Source organism: Dendrobates tinctorius, unplaced genomic scaffold (assembly GCF_039654945.1).
Source record: "Dendrobates tinctorius isolate UK_male_01 unplaced genomic scaffold, ASM3965494v1 ptg000069l, whole genome shotgun sequence".
Lineage (NCBI taxonomy): Eukaryota > Metazoa > Chordata > Amphibia > Anura > Dendrobatidae > Dendrobates > Dendrobates tinctorius.
The window spans coordinates 7349197-7363813 of NW_027361737.1; the positions used below are offsets into that span (position 1 = coordinate 7349197).

At 44.9% G+C, this 14617-nt stretch overlaps 1 pseudogene; it reads left to right on the plus strand.

Moving 5' to 3' along the window:
- Window positions 1–13910: 13910 nt before the first annotated feature.
- Window positions 13911–14136, plus strand: LOC141095381 (U2 spliceosomal RNA; annotated as a pseudogene).
- Window positions 14137–14617: the final 481 nt, after the last annotated feature.

A 14617-nucleotide genomic window follows, 5' to 3' on the forward strand; every position in this document is an offset into this window, starting at 1 on the left:
GATGTACCTAAACAGTGGAAACCTCCCACAAGTGACCCCATTTTGGAAACTAGACCCCCCAAGGAACTTATCTAGATATGTGGTGAGAACTTTGAACCCACAAGGGCTTCACAGAATTTTATACCGTACAGTGGTACAATTAAAAAATCATATTTTTTTTCCACAAAAATGATCTTTTCACCCCCAATTTTTATATTCCCAAGGGTAACAGGACCCTAAAAGTTTTTGTGCAATTTGTCCTGAGTACGCTGATACCCCATATGTGGGTGTAAATGACTATTTGGGTGCATGGCAGAGCTCGAAAGGGAAACAGCGCCATTTGACTTTTTTGGCTGGAATTGAGATCGGACACCATGTCGCGTTTGGAAAGCCCCTGATGTACCTAAACAGCGGAATCCCCCCACAAGTGACCACATTTTGGAAACTAGACCCCCCAAAGAACTTATCTAGATATGTGGTGAGAACTTTGAACCTACAAGGGCTTCACAGAAGTTTATAACGTACAGCGGTACAATTAAAAAATCATATTTTTTCCACAAAAATGATCTTTTCACCCCCAATTTTTATTTTCCCAAGGGTAACAGGACCCTAAAAGTTACTGTGCTATTTGTCCTGAGTACGCTGATACCCCACATGTGGGGGTAAACCACTATTTGGCTATTTGGGCGCATGGCAGAGCTCGGAAGGGAAACAGCGCCATTTGACTTTTTTGACTGGAAATGAGATTGTACACCATGTCGCGTTTGGAAAGCCCCTGATGTACCTAAACAGTGGAATCCCCCACAAGTGACCCCGTTTTGGAAACTAGACCCCCTAAGGAACTTATCTAGATGTGTGGTGAGCACTGTGAACTCCCCCAGTGCTTCACAGAAGTTTATAACGCCCGCGCGTGAAAATAAAAAAATCGTATTTTTTCCACAAACATGATCATTTAGTCCCCATTTTTTATTTTCCCAAGGGTACAGGAGAAAATGGACCCCAAAAGTTGTTGTCCAATTTGTCCTGAGTACCCTGATACCACATATGTGGGAGAAAACTACTGTATGGGCCCACGTCGGGGCTCGGAAGGGAAGTAGTGATGTTTTAGAATGCAGACTTTGATGGAATGGTCTGCGGGTGTCATGTTGCCTTTGGAAAGTCCCTAATGTACCTAAACAGTGTAAACCCCCCACAAATGACACCATTTTGGAAACTAGACCCCCTAAGGAACTTATCTAGATGTGTGGTTGAGCACTTTGAACCCCCAAGGGCTTCACAGAAGTTTATAACGCCCGGGCGTGAAAATAAAAAAATCGTATTTTTTCCACAAACATGATCATTTAGTCCCCAATTTTTTTATTTTCCCAAGGGTACCAGGAGAAATTGGACCCCAAAAATTGTTGTCCAATTTGTCCTGAGTACCCTGATACCCCATATGTGGGAGAAAACTACTGTATGGACCCACGTCGGGGCTCGGAAGGGAAGAAGTGACGTTTTGGAATGCAGACTTTGATGGAATGCTCTGCGGGTGTCATGTTGCCTTTGGAGAGCCCCTAATGTACCTAAACAGTGGAAACTCCCCACAAGTGACCCCATTTTGGAAACTAGACCCCCCACGGAACTTATCTAGATGTGTGGTGAGCACTTTGAACCCCCAAGGGCTTAACAGAAGTTTATAACGCACGGGCATGAAAATAAAAAAATCATATTTTTTTCCCACAAAAATGATATTTTTGCCCCCAATTTTTTATTTTCCTAGGGGCAACAGGAGAAATAGGACCCCAAAAGTTGTTTTGCAATTTGTCCTGAGTAGGCTGATACCCCATATGTGGGGGTAAAAAACTGTTTGGGCACATGGCAGAGCTTGGAAGGGAAGGAGCACCATTTGACTTTTTCAACGCTGAAGTGGCTGGAATTGAGATCTGACACCATGTTGCATTTGGAGAGCACCTGATGTGCCAAAACAGTGGAAACCCACCAAATCTAACTCTAACCCTAAACCCAACACACCCCTAACCCTAATCTCAGCCCTAACCCTAGCCCTAACCCTAGCCCCAACCCTAACCCTAGCCCTAACCATAGCCCTAACCCTATGTCATGTCAGACACGGTTCACACCAGGTTGTCCGGCAGACAGCGGTAATACCCCATCCTACCACTTTGTTCTCAGCAGTGCCATTTGGTCTTCTGATCCGGCTTGGATTGAGTTAACCGGGTTGTTAGTCTGGGTGAGGGCTTAGCCACGCCCCCTGTCTTTAAATTGTCCTGCGTGACTATGGGCATCGCCGACTATAGCTCTTGCCTTGTGCTAGCGTTACCGGTCTGAAGGGGGCGTCTTAGGAGCATACAATATCTGGTGTAGTATATTCAGTTGTTGCCATTATTTCCTCCCTGCGTGGTATTATTTGGTTGCCCTTGCACCTTATTGTTTTCTCTTGTGTGTACGCGGTGTGGTGCGTTTCCCTTACCCTTGTCCATACTTATTTGTGGGGTCTGGTGTTTGGTCTCTTCACTGGGTGGAGGGTGGTGGGTTCAGCTTAGGGCTGGACAGGAGACAAGGACAGGGTGGAGGCCCAGGCAGGCACACCTTCAATGTATACCCTGGGTTGAGGGAAAGTCAGGGTTTCCTCTAGTCTGAGGGACACCGCAGGGGCCCCGGGGTTCAGCCTAGAGTTACCTAAGCTTCCCGTGACATTATAGTCTGCCCAAGAATTAATTACCATGGATCCTATAGTCTCCTTAACCAAACAGCTAGAGGCTCTGTCCTTACAGGTCACTGAACTGAGGGGGACGGTCCAGCAACAAGGCCTGTCAGTTCCTGCTGTACAAACTGAGGCAGCAGTCAGGGCAGCTGAACCCAAGTTACCTCTCCCTGAACGATTTTCTGGTGATCGCTGCAAGTTCGTTGTATTTTGTGAAACCTGCAAATTGTATTTTCGTATACGTCCACTCTCCTCAGAAAATGAGGCTCAGTGTGTGGGCTTGGTAATTTCCTTGCTGAGTGGTGATCCACAAGCATGGGCTTTTTCACTACCTTCTGATTCACCTGCATTTGAGTCTGTAGACTTTTTTTTTCTGCTCTTGGTTTAATCTATGATGATCCTAACCGACTGGCGTTAGCAGAATCTAAAATACGCTCTTTCCTCCAGGGTGAGCGACTGGCAGAGGATTACTGTTCTGAATTTCGTCGCTGGGCTGTGGACACTCAGTGGAATGACCCTTCACTAAGGAGTCAATTTTTGCATGGGGTTTCTGGAAGGGTTAATCAGGCTCTGTTAATGTATGAGACTCCCGCCTCTCTGGAGGCTGCTATGGTGCTTGTAGTACGCATTGATCACGGCTTTCGTCAGAGTTCGCAGGAGACTTTTCCTGTGGGGGGACAGTTTTTGGTGAGGCTACTTCAGGTGAATCCATTGAGCCTATGCAGATCGCTGGTATATCACATTCACAAAGTAACAAGCATAAATGTCCCTTGCCCAGAAAGCAAGGGGTTTGTTTTTTTTGTGGCAAGAAAGGACATTAATGCCTGCCGGCTTGTACCTAAGAAGGACGCGCCGGCGGAAAACTGCTTGGCTCAGAGGGTTTGGAGGAGTCTAATCTGAGCCTTTGCATATCCTCCATGCTGGTCTCCCAGTGTATGCTCCCTGCCAAGGTAGTAGTCGGTGTCCAAGAGCTGTCGATTACTGTATTTGTTGATAGTGGTTCAGCTGCTAATCTCATTGATGAGAGATTCGCGCGGACAGTGTGATTGAAGGTGGAGAAGCTGCCTAATCCTATCTGGGTGGTTACCATCAATGCCTCCCCACTCTCACAAGGGGAGATTAAAGAGTTTGTGGCTGATGTAAAACTCCACATTGGGGTCTTACACTCTGAGCAGGTAACATGTAAGGTGCTCAGTAATTTACCTGCTCAGGTAGTTCTCGGGTTTTCAAGGTTGTCTATGCACAATCCGGTGATTGATTGGAAAACCCAGGACATAATTCAGTGGAGCAGAGATTGCCAGGAGAGTTGTCTGGCGACTTGTATTTCCGCGGTAACTCCCAGCATCCCGGAGCCACTGCTGGACTTTCTTGATGAAATTTCTGAAAAGGGTTGTTCAGAGCTGCCACCGCACCAACCCTATGACTGTGCTATTAGGTTAAAACCGGGAGCCAAGTTACCGAAAGCCCGGATGCTTAATATCTCAGGTCCGGAGAGGCAAGCTCTCAAAGAATACATTTCAGAAAGTCTAAGCAAAGGGCACATTAGGCCTTCATCATCTCCATTGGCGGCGGGGTTCTTCTTTGTCAAGAAGAAAGATGGCGGATTACGCCCGTGTCTGGATTTTAGGGAACTCAACCAGATTACGGTTCGTGATCCATACCCGATGCCACTCATACCCGATTTGTTCAACCAGGTGTCTGGTGCCAAATGGTTTTCCAAACTTGACCTCAGGGGGGCATGCAATCTCATAAGAGTCCGTCAAGGGGATGAATGGAAGACGGCATTTAATACCCCTGAGGGTCATTTTGAGAATTTAGTGATGCAATTTGGGTTGACCAGCGCGCCAGCAGTATTTCAACATTTCATAAATGATGTCTTTTCTCATCTTTTGGGGAAATTTGTTATCATATACCTTGATGACATTCTTGTTTACTCACGTGACCGTGATACACACATAGAGCATGTTAGGCAAGTATTACAGTTGCTCAGAGAGAACAAGCTCTATGCCAAGCTTGAGAAATGTGTATTTGTCATCCAAGAATTACCTTTTTTGGGTTATGTTATTTCCGCCTCAGGGTTTAAAATGGCCACCGCTAAGGTGCAAGCGGTGCTGCATTGGGATAGGCCTGATAATCTCAAGGTGCTTCAGCGGTTTCTAGGCTTTTCCAACTATTATAGAAAATTTATTAAGAATTTTTCTATAATTGCTAAACCGCTCACCGACATGACTAAAAGAGGTACTAATTTTTCTGACTGGTCTGAGGCAGCGGTGCACGCGTTTGAATTCCTCAAAAACAGTTTTGCTTCAGCTCCCATCCTGGTTCAGTCTGATGTCTCCCTACCATTTACCGTGGAGGTGGATGCATCTGAGGTGGGAGTGGGGGCGGTACCGTCTCAGGGCCCATCCTTGGGCAAATTGCATCCGTGTGCCTACTTCTCCAAGATGCTGTCGCCGGCTGAGCGCAATTGCGATATTGGTAACAGGGAATTGTTGGCCATCAAGTTGGCATTTGAGGAATGGCGACACTTTTTGGAGGGGGCTGTCCATCAGATTACTGTTATTACAGACCATAAAAATCTGCTTTATTTAGAGTCTGCTAAACGCCTGTCCCCCAGACAGGCTCGCTGGGCGTTATTCTTTTTTTTTGTGACCTACCGACCAGGTTCTAAGAATACTAAGGCGGACGCCCTGTCCAGATGTTTTTTGGGGGGAGAGCCAAGTGAGGAGCCGGTGCCTATCCTCCAAAAGGGTGTTGTAGTCTCGGCTATAATGACAGAAGTGGAGGCAGAGATTGCTGAGGCTCAGGAGGAGGTACCACCGGGTCTGCCTCCTAATAAATCATTTGTGCCATTACACCTACGCTTAAAAGTGTTAGGGGAACATCACAATATGGTTCTGGCAGGCCACCCAGGGGTTAAGGGCACTCTGGAACTTGTATCACGTCGTTTTTGGTGGCCCAAAATCCGGCAGGACGTGGCCTCATATGTGTCTGCCTGTACCGCGCGCATGGGCCAAGACACCACGTTCCCGTCCTGCTGGCCTGTTGCATCCTCTCTGTGTGCCCAGTAAGCCATGGACTGAGATTTCCATGGATTTCATTACGGATTTGCCCTCCTCGGCTGGGAACACGGTCATTCTGGTAATAGTTGATAGGTTCTCTTAAATGTTGCATTTCGTTGCTTTGCCATCTCTGCCCAATGCGAAGACCCTTGCTCAGATATTTATTCGCGAGGTGGTCAGACTTCATGGTGTCCCGTCTGACATTGTATCTGATAGAGGTACACAATTTGTGGCAAAATTTTGGAGAGCGTTTTGTTCACGTCTAGGGATCAAATTGTCTCATTCTTCGGCTTTCCATCCTCAGTCGAATGGGCAGACTGAGCATATGAACCAAAACCTGGAACAATACTTACGCTGTTTTGTGTCTGACAATCAGGAAGAGTGTTCAGCATTTCTTCCTCTGGCTGAATTTGCGATAAACAATCATTGTCAGGAATCGTCTGGGGAATCTCTTTTCTTTTGTATTTATGGTCAACATCCCCAATTCTGTACCTTGCACCAGGGGTGCTCGGTTGGCATCCCTGAGGAGGACCAGTTGGGATCACAATTGTCATTCATTTGGAGGAGAGTAAAACAGCGCTTGCTGAGTGTAGGGTCTAGGTATAGACGTGTGGCTGACCGTAAACGTGTGCCAGGTCCGGACCTGTGTGTGGGTGATTGGGTATGGTTGTCTACATGGAACATCAAACTCAAAATACCATCGCTTAAGTTGGGTCCCAGGTTCATTGGTCCGTTTAGGATCTCCGCTATTGTCAACCCTGTGGCATTTCATTTGGAGTTACCTGCCGTATACAAGATACATAATGTGTTTCACAAGGCGCTACTTAAAAAGGTCGTGGGTTCTGTGGATGTTTCTCTCATGCCACCGCCTCCCGTCTTGGTGGAGGGCACGTTGGAGTTTGAGGTGTCCAAGGTGGTTGACTCTCGGGTAGTGCATCGCACTTTACAGTACCTGGTTCACTGGCGTGGCTATGGTCCGGAGGAGAGAACTTGGGTGCCGGCTTCGGACATACATGCAGACCGACTGGTTACGATGTTTCATCGCCGTCATCCGGACAAGCCAGGCCCTCGTCATTGTGAGGTTCCTGGGGTCGCTCATAGAAGGAGGGGTACTGTCATGTCGGACACAGTTCGCATCAGGTTGTCCGGCAGACAGCAGTATTACCCCAACCTACCACTTTGTTCTCAGCGGCGCCGGTTGGTCTTCTGATCCGACTTGGATTGGGTTAACCAGGTTGTTAGTCTGGGTGAGGGCTTAGCCACTCCCCTTGTCTTTAAATTGTCCTGCGTGACTATGGGCATCGCCGACTATAGCTCTTGCCTTGTGCTAGCGTTACCGGTCTGAAGGGGGCGTCTTAGGAGCATACAATATCTGGTGTAGTATATTCCGATGTGGCCATTATTTCCTCCCTGCGTGGTATTATTTGGTTGCCCTTGCACCTTATTGTTTTCTCTTGTGTGTACGCGGTGTGGTGCATTTCCCTTACCCTTGTCCATACTTATTTGTGGGGTCTGGTGTTTGGTCTCTTCACTGGGTGGAGGGTGGTGGGTTCAGCTTAGGGCTGGACAGGAGACAAGGACAGGGTGGAGGCCCAGGCAGGCACACCTTCAGTGTAAACCCTGGGTTGAGGGAAAGTCAGGGTTTCCTCTAGTCTGAGGGACACCGCAGGGGCCCCGGGGTTCGGCCTAGAGTTACCTAATCTTCCCGTGACACACTAACACTAGCCCTAGCCCTAACCCTAATGGGAAAATGGAAATAAATACATTTTTTTAATTTTATTTTTCCCTAACTAAGGGGGTGATAACGGGGGGTTTTATTTATTATTTTTGGCAGTTGTCACACGCTAAAAGACGCTTTTTATTGTAAAAATTGTTTTTGCATCACCACATATTGAGAGCTATAATTTTTCCGTATTTTGACCCACTGAGTCATATGAGGTCTTATTTTTTGCGGGACGAGTTGACATTTTTATTGGTATCATGCTCGGGCACGTGACATTTTTTGATCGCTTTTTATTCCGATTTTTGGGACACAGAATGAACAGAAACCAGCGTTTCATGAATTTCTTTTGGGGGGGTGCGTTTACACCGTTCCGCATGAGGTAAAATTGATAAAGCGGTTTTATTCTTCGGGTCAGTACGGTTACAGCGATACCTCATTTATGTCATTTTTTTATGTTTTGGCGCTTTTATGCAATAAAAACAATTTTATATAAAAAATAATTATTTTTGCATCGCTTTATTCTGCGAGCTATAACTTTTTTATTTTTTCTATGATGATGCTGTGTGGTGGCTCATTTTTTGCGGGACAAGATGACGTTTCCAGCGGTACCATGGATATTTACATGCGTGTTTTTGATCGCGCGTTATTGCACTTTTTGTTCGGCAGTATGATAACAAATCATTTTTTTTGCTTCGTTTTTTATTTTTATTTTTAAGGGGTTAGCTAAAGGGGTTAACTAATGGGACAATTTTATAGGGCAGGTCATTTCAGACGCGGCGATACCAAATATGTGTACTTTTATTGTTTTTTTCTTTCTTTATTTCCAAAAAATGAATTTATTAGGGAATATTTTTTTTTAGTTTATTTAGCGATTTTTTCAAAATTATTTTTACACCTTTTTTTTTTTTTTAACTTTATTAGGTTGTCCCAGGGGGACATCACTGTCCTGTGACAGATCACTGATCTGTCACATCACAGATCACTGTGACAGACCAGCAATCTGTCACAGGCAGTGCAGAAGGCTTCCTCATGCCTGCGCTTTGCAGGCACTGAGGAAGCCAGCTCCCTGCAGGCCCCCGAAGGTCCCCATCACCATCTTGGATCCGGGGACCTGCAGGGAAAGAGCCTCCCTCAGCAGCGCTGCATATTGCGCTGCAGTGGGGGGCTCAGGGAAGCACGGAGGGAGCCCCCTCCCTGCCGATGCTTCCCTTTAACCCCCGGTACACCGCGATCGTGTTTGATCGTGGTGTGCAAGGGGTTAACGTGTCAGGGGCGGTCCGTGACCGCCCCTGACACATAGTGCCGGGTGTCAGCTGTGAAAATCAGCTGACACCCGGCCGCGATCAGCGGCGCTCACCACGTGGGCGCCGCTAATCGCGCTAGATGTACTATCCCGTCCATGGAAATAGGGTCCCGGGTCCCATGGACGGGATAGTACGTCTGATGTCAGAAAGGCGTTAAGTGAAGAAGAGGACTAGAACTCTAGGGGCACCTATTGAAAATTGCAATCCAAAAAGTTATTATCGACCCTTTAACCCCTTCCTGACATGAGACGTACTATCCCGTCCATGGGACCCGGGCCCCTATGCCCATGGACGGGATAGTACGTCTAGCGCGATCAGCGGCGCCCACGTGGTGAGCGCCGCTGATCGCGGCCGGGTGTCAGCTGATTATCACAGCTGACACCCAGCACAATGTGTCAGGGGCGGTCACGGACCGCCCCCGACACGTTAACCCCTTGCACACCGCGATCAAACATGATCGCGGTGTACCGGGGGTTAAAGGGAAGCATCGGCAGGGAGGGGGCTCCCTCCGTGCTTCCCTGAGCCCCCCACGGCAGCGCAATGTGCAGCGCTGCTGCGGGGGGCTCCTTTCCTCCAGGCCCCCGAATCCAAGATGGCGATGGGGACCTTCGGGGGCCTGAGGAAGCTGGCTTCCTCAGTGCCTGCAAAGTGCAGGCATGAGGAAGCCTTCTGCATTGCCTGTGTCAGATCGCTGATCTGTCACAGTGATCTGTGATGTGACAGATCAGCGATCTGTCACAGGACAGTGATGTCCCACCTGGGACTATTTAATAAAGTAAAAAAAAATAAAAAAAAGTGTTAAAATAATTTAAAAAATTCGCCAAATAAATTAAAAAAAAAAAAAAAAATATTCCCCCAATAAATCCATTTTTTGGAAATAATAAAAAAACAAACAATAAAAGTACACATATTAGGTATCGCCGCGTCCGTAATGACCCGCCCTATAAAACTGTCCCATTAGTTAACCCCTTTAGCGAACCCCTTAAAAAATAAAAATAAAAAACGAAGCAAAAAATAATGATTTATTATCATACAGCCAAACAAAAAGTGTAATAACGCGCGATCAAAAAGACGCATATAAATATCCATGGTACCGCTGAAAACGTCATCTTGTCCCGCAAAAAATGAGCTGCAACACAGAATCATCAGAGAAAAAATAAAAAAGTTATAGCTCGCAGAATAAAGCGATGCAAAAATAATTATTTTTTATATAAAATAGTTTTCATTGCATAAAACCGACGAAAACATAAAAAAATGACATAAATGAGGTATCACTGTAACCATACTGACCCAAAGAATAAAACCGCTTTATCAATTTTACCTCATGCGGAACGGTGTAAACGCACCCCCCCAAAAGAAATTCATGAAACGCTGGTTTTTGTTCATTCTGTGTCCCAAAAATAGGAATAAAAAGCGATCAAAAAATGTCACGTGCCCGAAAATGGTACCAATAAAAATGTCAACTCGTCCCGCAAAAAATAAGACCTCACATGACTCGGTGGGTCAAAATACGGAAAAATTATAGCTCTCAATATGTGGTGATGCAAAAACTATTTTTACAATAAAAAGCGTCTTTTAGCGTGCGACAGCTGCCAAATATAAAAACCGCCATAAATAGTAAATCAAACCACCCGTCATCACCCCCTTAGTTAGGGAAAAATAATAAAATTTAAAAAAAAGTATTTATCTCCATTTTCCCGTTAGTGTTAGGGTTAGGGCTAGGGTTAGGGCTAGGGTTAGGGTTAGGGCTAGGGTTAGGGCTAGGGTTAGGGCTAGGGTTAGGGTTAGGGCTGGGTTAGGGCTAGGGTTAGGGCTCAGATTAGGGTTAGGGGTGTGTTGGGGTTAGGGTTGGAGTTACAATTGGGGGGTTTCCACTCTTTGGGCACATTAGGGGCTCTCCAAATGCAACATGGCGTCTGATCTCAATTCCAGACAATTCTGAGTTGAAAAAGTCAAATGTTGCTCCTTCCCTTCCAAGCTCTGCCATGCGCCCAAACAGTGTTTTACCCCACATGTAGGGTATCAACCTACTCAGGACAAATTGCAAAACAATTTTTGGGGTCCAATTTCTCCTGTTACCCTTAGGAAAATAAAAAATTGGGGGCAAAAATATCATTTTTGTGGAAAAAAATGATTTTTTTATTTTCACGTCCGAGTGTTATAAACTTCTGTGAAGCACTTGGGGGTTCAAAGTGCTCACCACACATCTAGATAAGTTCCGTGGGGGGTCTAGTGTCAAAAATGGGGTCACTTGTGGGGAGTTTCAATAGTTTAGGTACATCAGGGGCTCTCCAAACGCACATGACACCCGCAGACCATTCCATCAAAGTCTGCATTCCAAAACGTCACTGATTCCCTTCTGAGCCCCGACGTGTGTCCATACAGTAGTTTTCTCCCACATATGGGGTGTCAGCGTACTCAGGCCAAATTGGACAACAACTTTTGGGGGTCCAATTTCTCCTGTTACCCTTGGGAAAATGAAAAAATTGGGGACTAATTGATCATGTTTCTGGAAAAAATACGATTTTTTTATTTTCATGCCCTGGCATTATAAACTTCTGTGAAGCTCTTGGGGGTTCAAAGTGCTCACCTCACATCTAGATAAGTTCCTTAGTGGGTCTAGTTTTCAAAATGGGGTCATTTGTGGGGGGTTTCCACTGTTTAGGTACATTAGGGGCTCTCCAAAGGCAACATGACACCCGCAGACCATTCCATCAAAGTCTGCATTCCAAAACGTCACTACTTCCCTTCCGAGCCCCGACGTGTGCCCATACAGTAGTTTTCTCCCACATATGGGGTATCAGCATACTCAGGACAAATTGGACAACAACTTTTGCGGTCCAATTTCTCCTGGTACCCTTGGGAAAATAAAAAAATGGTGACTAAAAGATCATGTTTGTGGAAAAAATACGAATTTTTTATTTTCACGCCCGGGCGTTATAAACTTCTGTGAAGCACTGGGGGGTTCAAAGTGCTCACCACACATCTAGATAAGTTCCTTGGGGGGTCTAGTTTACAAAATGGTGTCACTTGTGGGGGGTTTCCACTGTTTAGTTACATTAGGGGCTCTCCAAAGGCAACATGACACCCGCAGACCATTCCATCAAAGTCTGCATTCCAAAACGTCACTACTTCCCTTCCGAGCCCCGACGTGTGCCCATACAGTAGTTTTCTCCCACATATGGGGTATCAGCATACTCAGGACAAATTGGACAACAACTTTGGGGTCCAATTTCTCCTGGTACCCTTGGGAAAATAAAAAAATGGTGACTAAAAGAACATGTTTGTGGAAAAAATACGAATTTTTTATTTTCACGCCCGGGCATTATAAACTTCTATGAAGCACTGTGGGGGTCAAAGTGCTCACCACACATCTAGATAAGTTCCTTAGGGGGTCTAGTTTCCAAAATGGTGTCATTTGTGGGGGGTTTCCACTGTTTTGGTACATCAGGAGTTTTACAAACGCGACATGGTGTCCGATCTCAATTCCAGCCAAAAACGTCAAATTGCGCTGCTTCCCTTCAGAGCTCTGCCATGCGCCCAAATAGTGGTTTACCCCCACATGTGGGGTATCAGCGTACTCAGGACAAATTGCACAATAACTTTTATGGTCCTGTTACCCTTGGAAAAATAAGAATTGAGGGTGAAAAGATCATTTTTGTGGAAAAAATATGATTTTTTAATTGTATGGCTTTATGTTATAAACTTCTGTGAAGCCCATGGGGGTTCAAAGTTCTCACCACACATCTAGATAAGTTCCTTAGGGGGTCTAGTTTCCAAAATGGTGTCATTTGTGGGGGGTTTCCACTGTTTTGGTACATCAGGGGTTTTCCAAACGCGACATGGTGTCCGATCTCAATTCCAGCCAAAAACGTCAAATGGCGCTGCTTCCCTTCCGAGCTCTGCCATGTGCCCAAATAGTGGTTTACCCCCACATGTGGGGTATCAGCGTACTCAGGACAAATTGCACAATAACTTTTAGGGTCCTGTTACCCTTGGGAAAATAAAAATTGGGGTGAAAAGATCATTTTTGTGGAAAAAATATGATTTTTTAATTGTACCGCTGTACGTTATAAACTTCTGTAAAGCCCTTGTGGGTTCAAAGTTCTCACCACATATCTAGATAAGTTCCTTGGGGGGTCTAGTTTCCAAAATGGGGTCACTTGTAGGGGGTTTCCACTGTTTAGGTACATCAGGGACTCTCCAAACATGACATGGCGTCCAATCTGAATTCCAGCCAATTTTGCATTGAAAAAGTCAAACGGCGCTCCTTCCATTCTGAGCTCTGCCATGCACCGAAACAGTGGTTCCCCCCCACATATCAGGTATCTGCGTACTCAGGACAAATTGCACAATAACTTTTGCAGTCCAATTTCTCCTGTTACCCTTGGTAAAATAAAAAAATTGAACCTGAAGTATTTTTTTTATGAAAAAAAGTTAGATGTTCATTTTTTTTTAAATATTCAAAAAAATTCCTGTGACGCACCTAAAGGGTTAATAAACTTCTTGAATGTGGTTTTGAGCACTTTAAGGGGTGCAGTTTTTAGAATGGTGTCATTTTTGGGTATTTTCTATCATATAGACCCCTCAAAGTGGCTTCAAATGTGATGTGGTCCTAAAAATAAAATGGTGTTGTAAAAATGAGAAATCGCTGGTCAACTTTTAACCCTTATAACTTCCTAACAAAAAAAAATTTTGGTTCCAAAATTGTGCTGATGTAAAGTAAACATGTGGGAAATGTTAGTTATCAAGTTTTTTGTGTGCCATATCTCTGTGATTTAAGGGCATAAAAATTCAAAGTTGGAAAATTGCGAAATTTTCAAAATTTTCGCCAAATTTCCGTTTTTCTCACAAATAAACGCAAGTTATTTGAATGAAATTTTACCACTAACATGAAGTACAATATGTCACAAGAAAACAATGTCAGAATCACCGGGATCCATGGAAGCGTTCCAGAGTTATGACCTCATAAAGGTACAGTGGTCAGAATTGTAAAAATTGGCCCGGTCATGAACGTGCAAACCACCCTTGGGGGTGAAGGGGTTAATGAGCCTTACCATGTGACTTAGGATAAAAGCCAAACCAGTATCTGAATTTGCAGATACAGCGTCTTGGAGTATTGTCCCTTGTCAGTGCAAAGCAAACCTTCTCAGCCTTGTGGCTAAGATCAAGTGTAGTATCTTTCAAAAAGACTGCTAAAAGTAGATTGATACAATGCACACTGGCTTTAGCCTAGTCAGTATTACACTGAGCAACCATCACTATTTATTTTTATATTTGTTTTCATTATGTGTCACCCTTTACACTTGTGTCTACTCTTCACTAGGATTTTGTTAGGATGCGGTTTCCTTACGGGTTCCTCTCTTGGCAGGTCTAAGGGAGGAGTGCGTGGCCATCAGGTTCCACTCCTTGCTAAACCCTGACTCTCCTCTCTCAGGAGGGGAATAGACAGTTGAAGGCTTTCAGTTCTTGCTTGGGTAGGAAACTAAGCAGATACTGGGAGTAAGTTTCGGTCTCCTTTGGCTTTGGCTAAAAGAGGCTACTTGTTTCTGACCCTCACTTTCTGGCTCTAAGGGATGGGGAATGTTTTGGGGACCCTTCTTGATTTGGAGGCCATGATCCTAGTACACTTTTTTGTTCACTTAATCACTTTTTAAGTGCACTTTCAAAGAAAAATAATAATAATAATAATAATAATAATAATAATAATAACAATAATAATTATGTACACATTGATATTCTTCTAAGAAAGTTTTACTTTATTCAAGCTTCTGGTTTAATAACCTTTTGGATTGACCCAAAGTACTGCAGTTGTTCAATAAAAATACAAATTGTGTAATGATTCTGC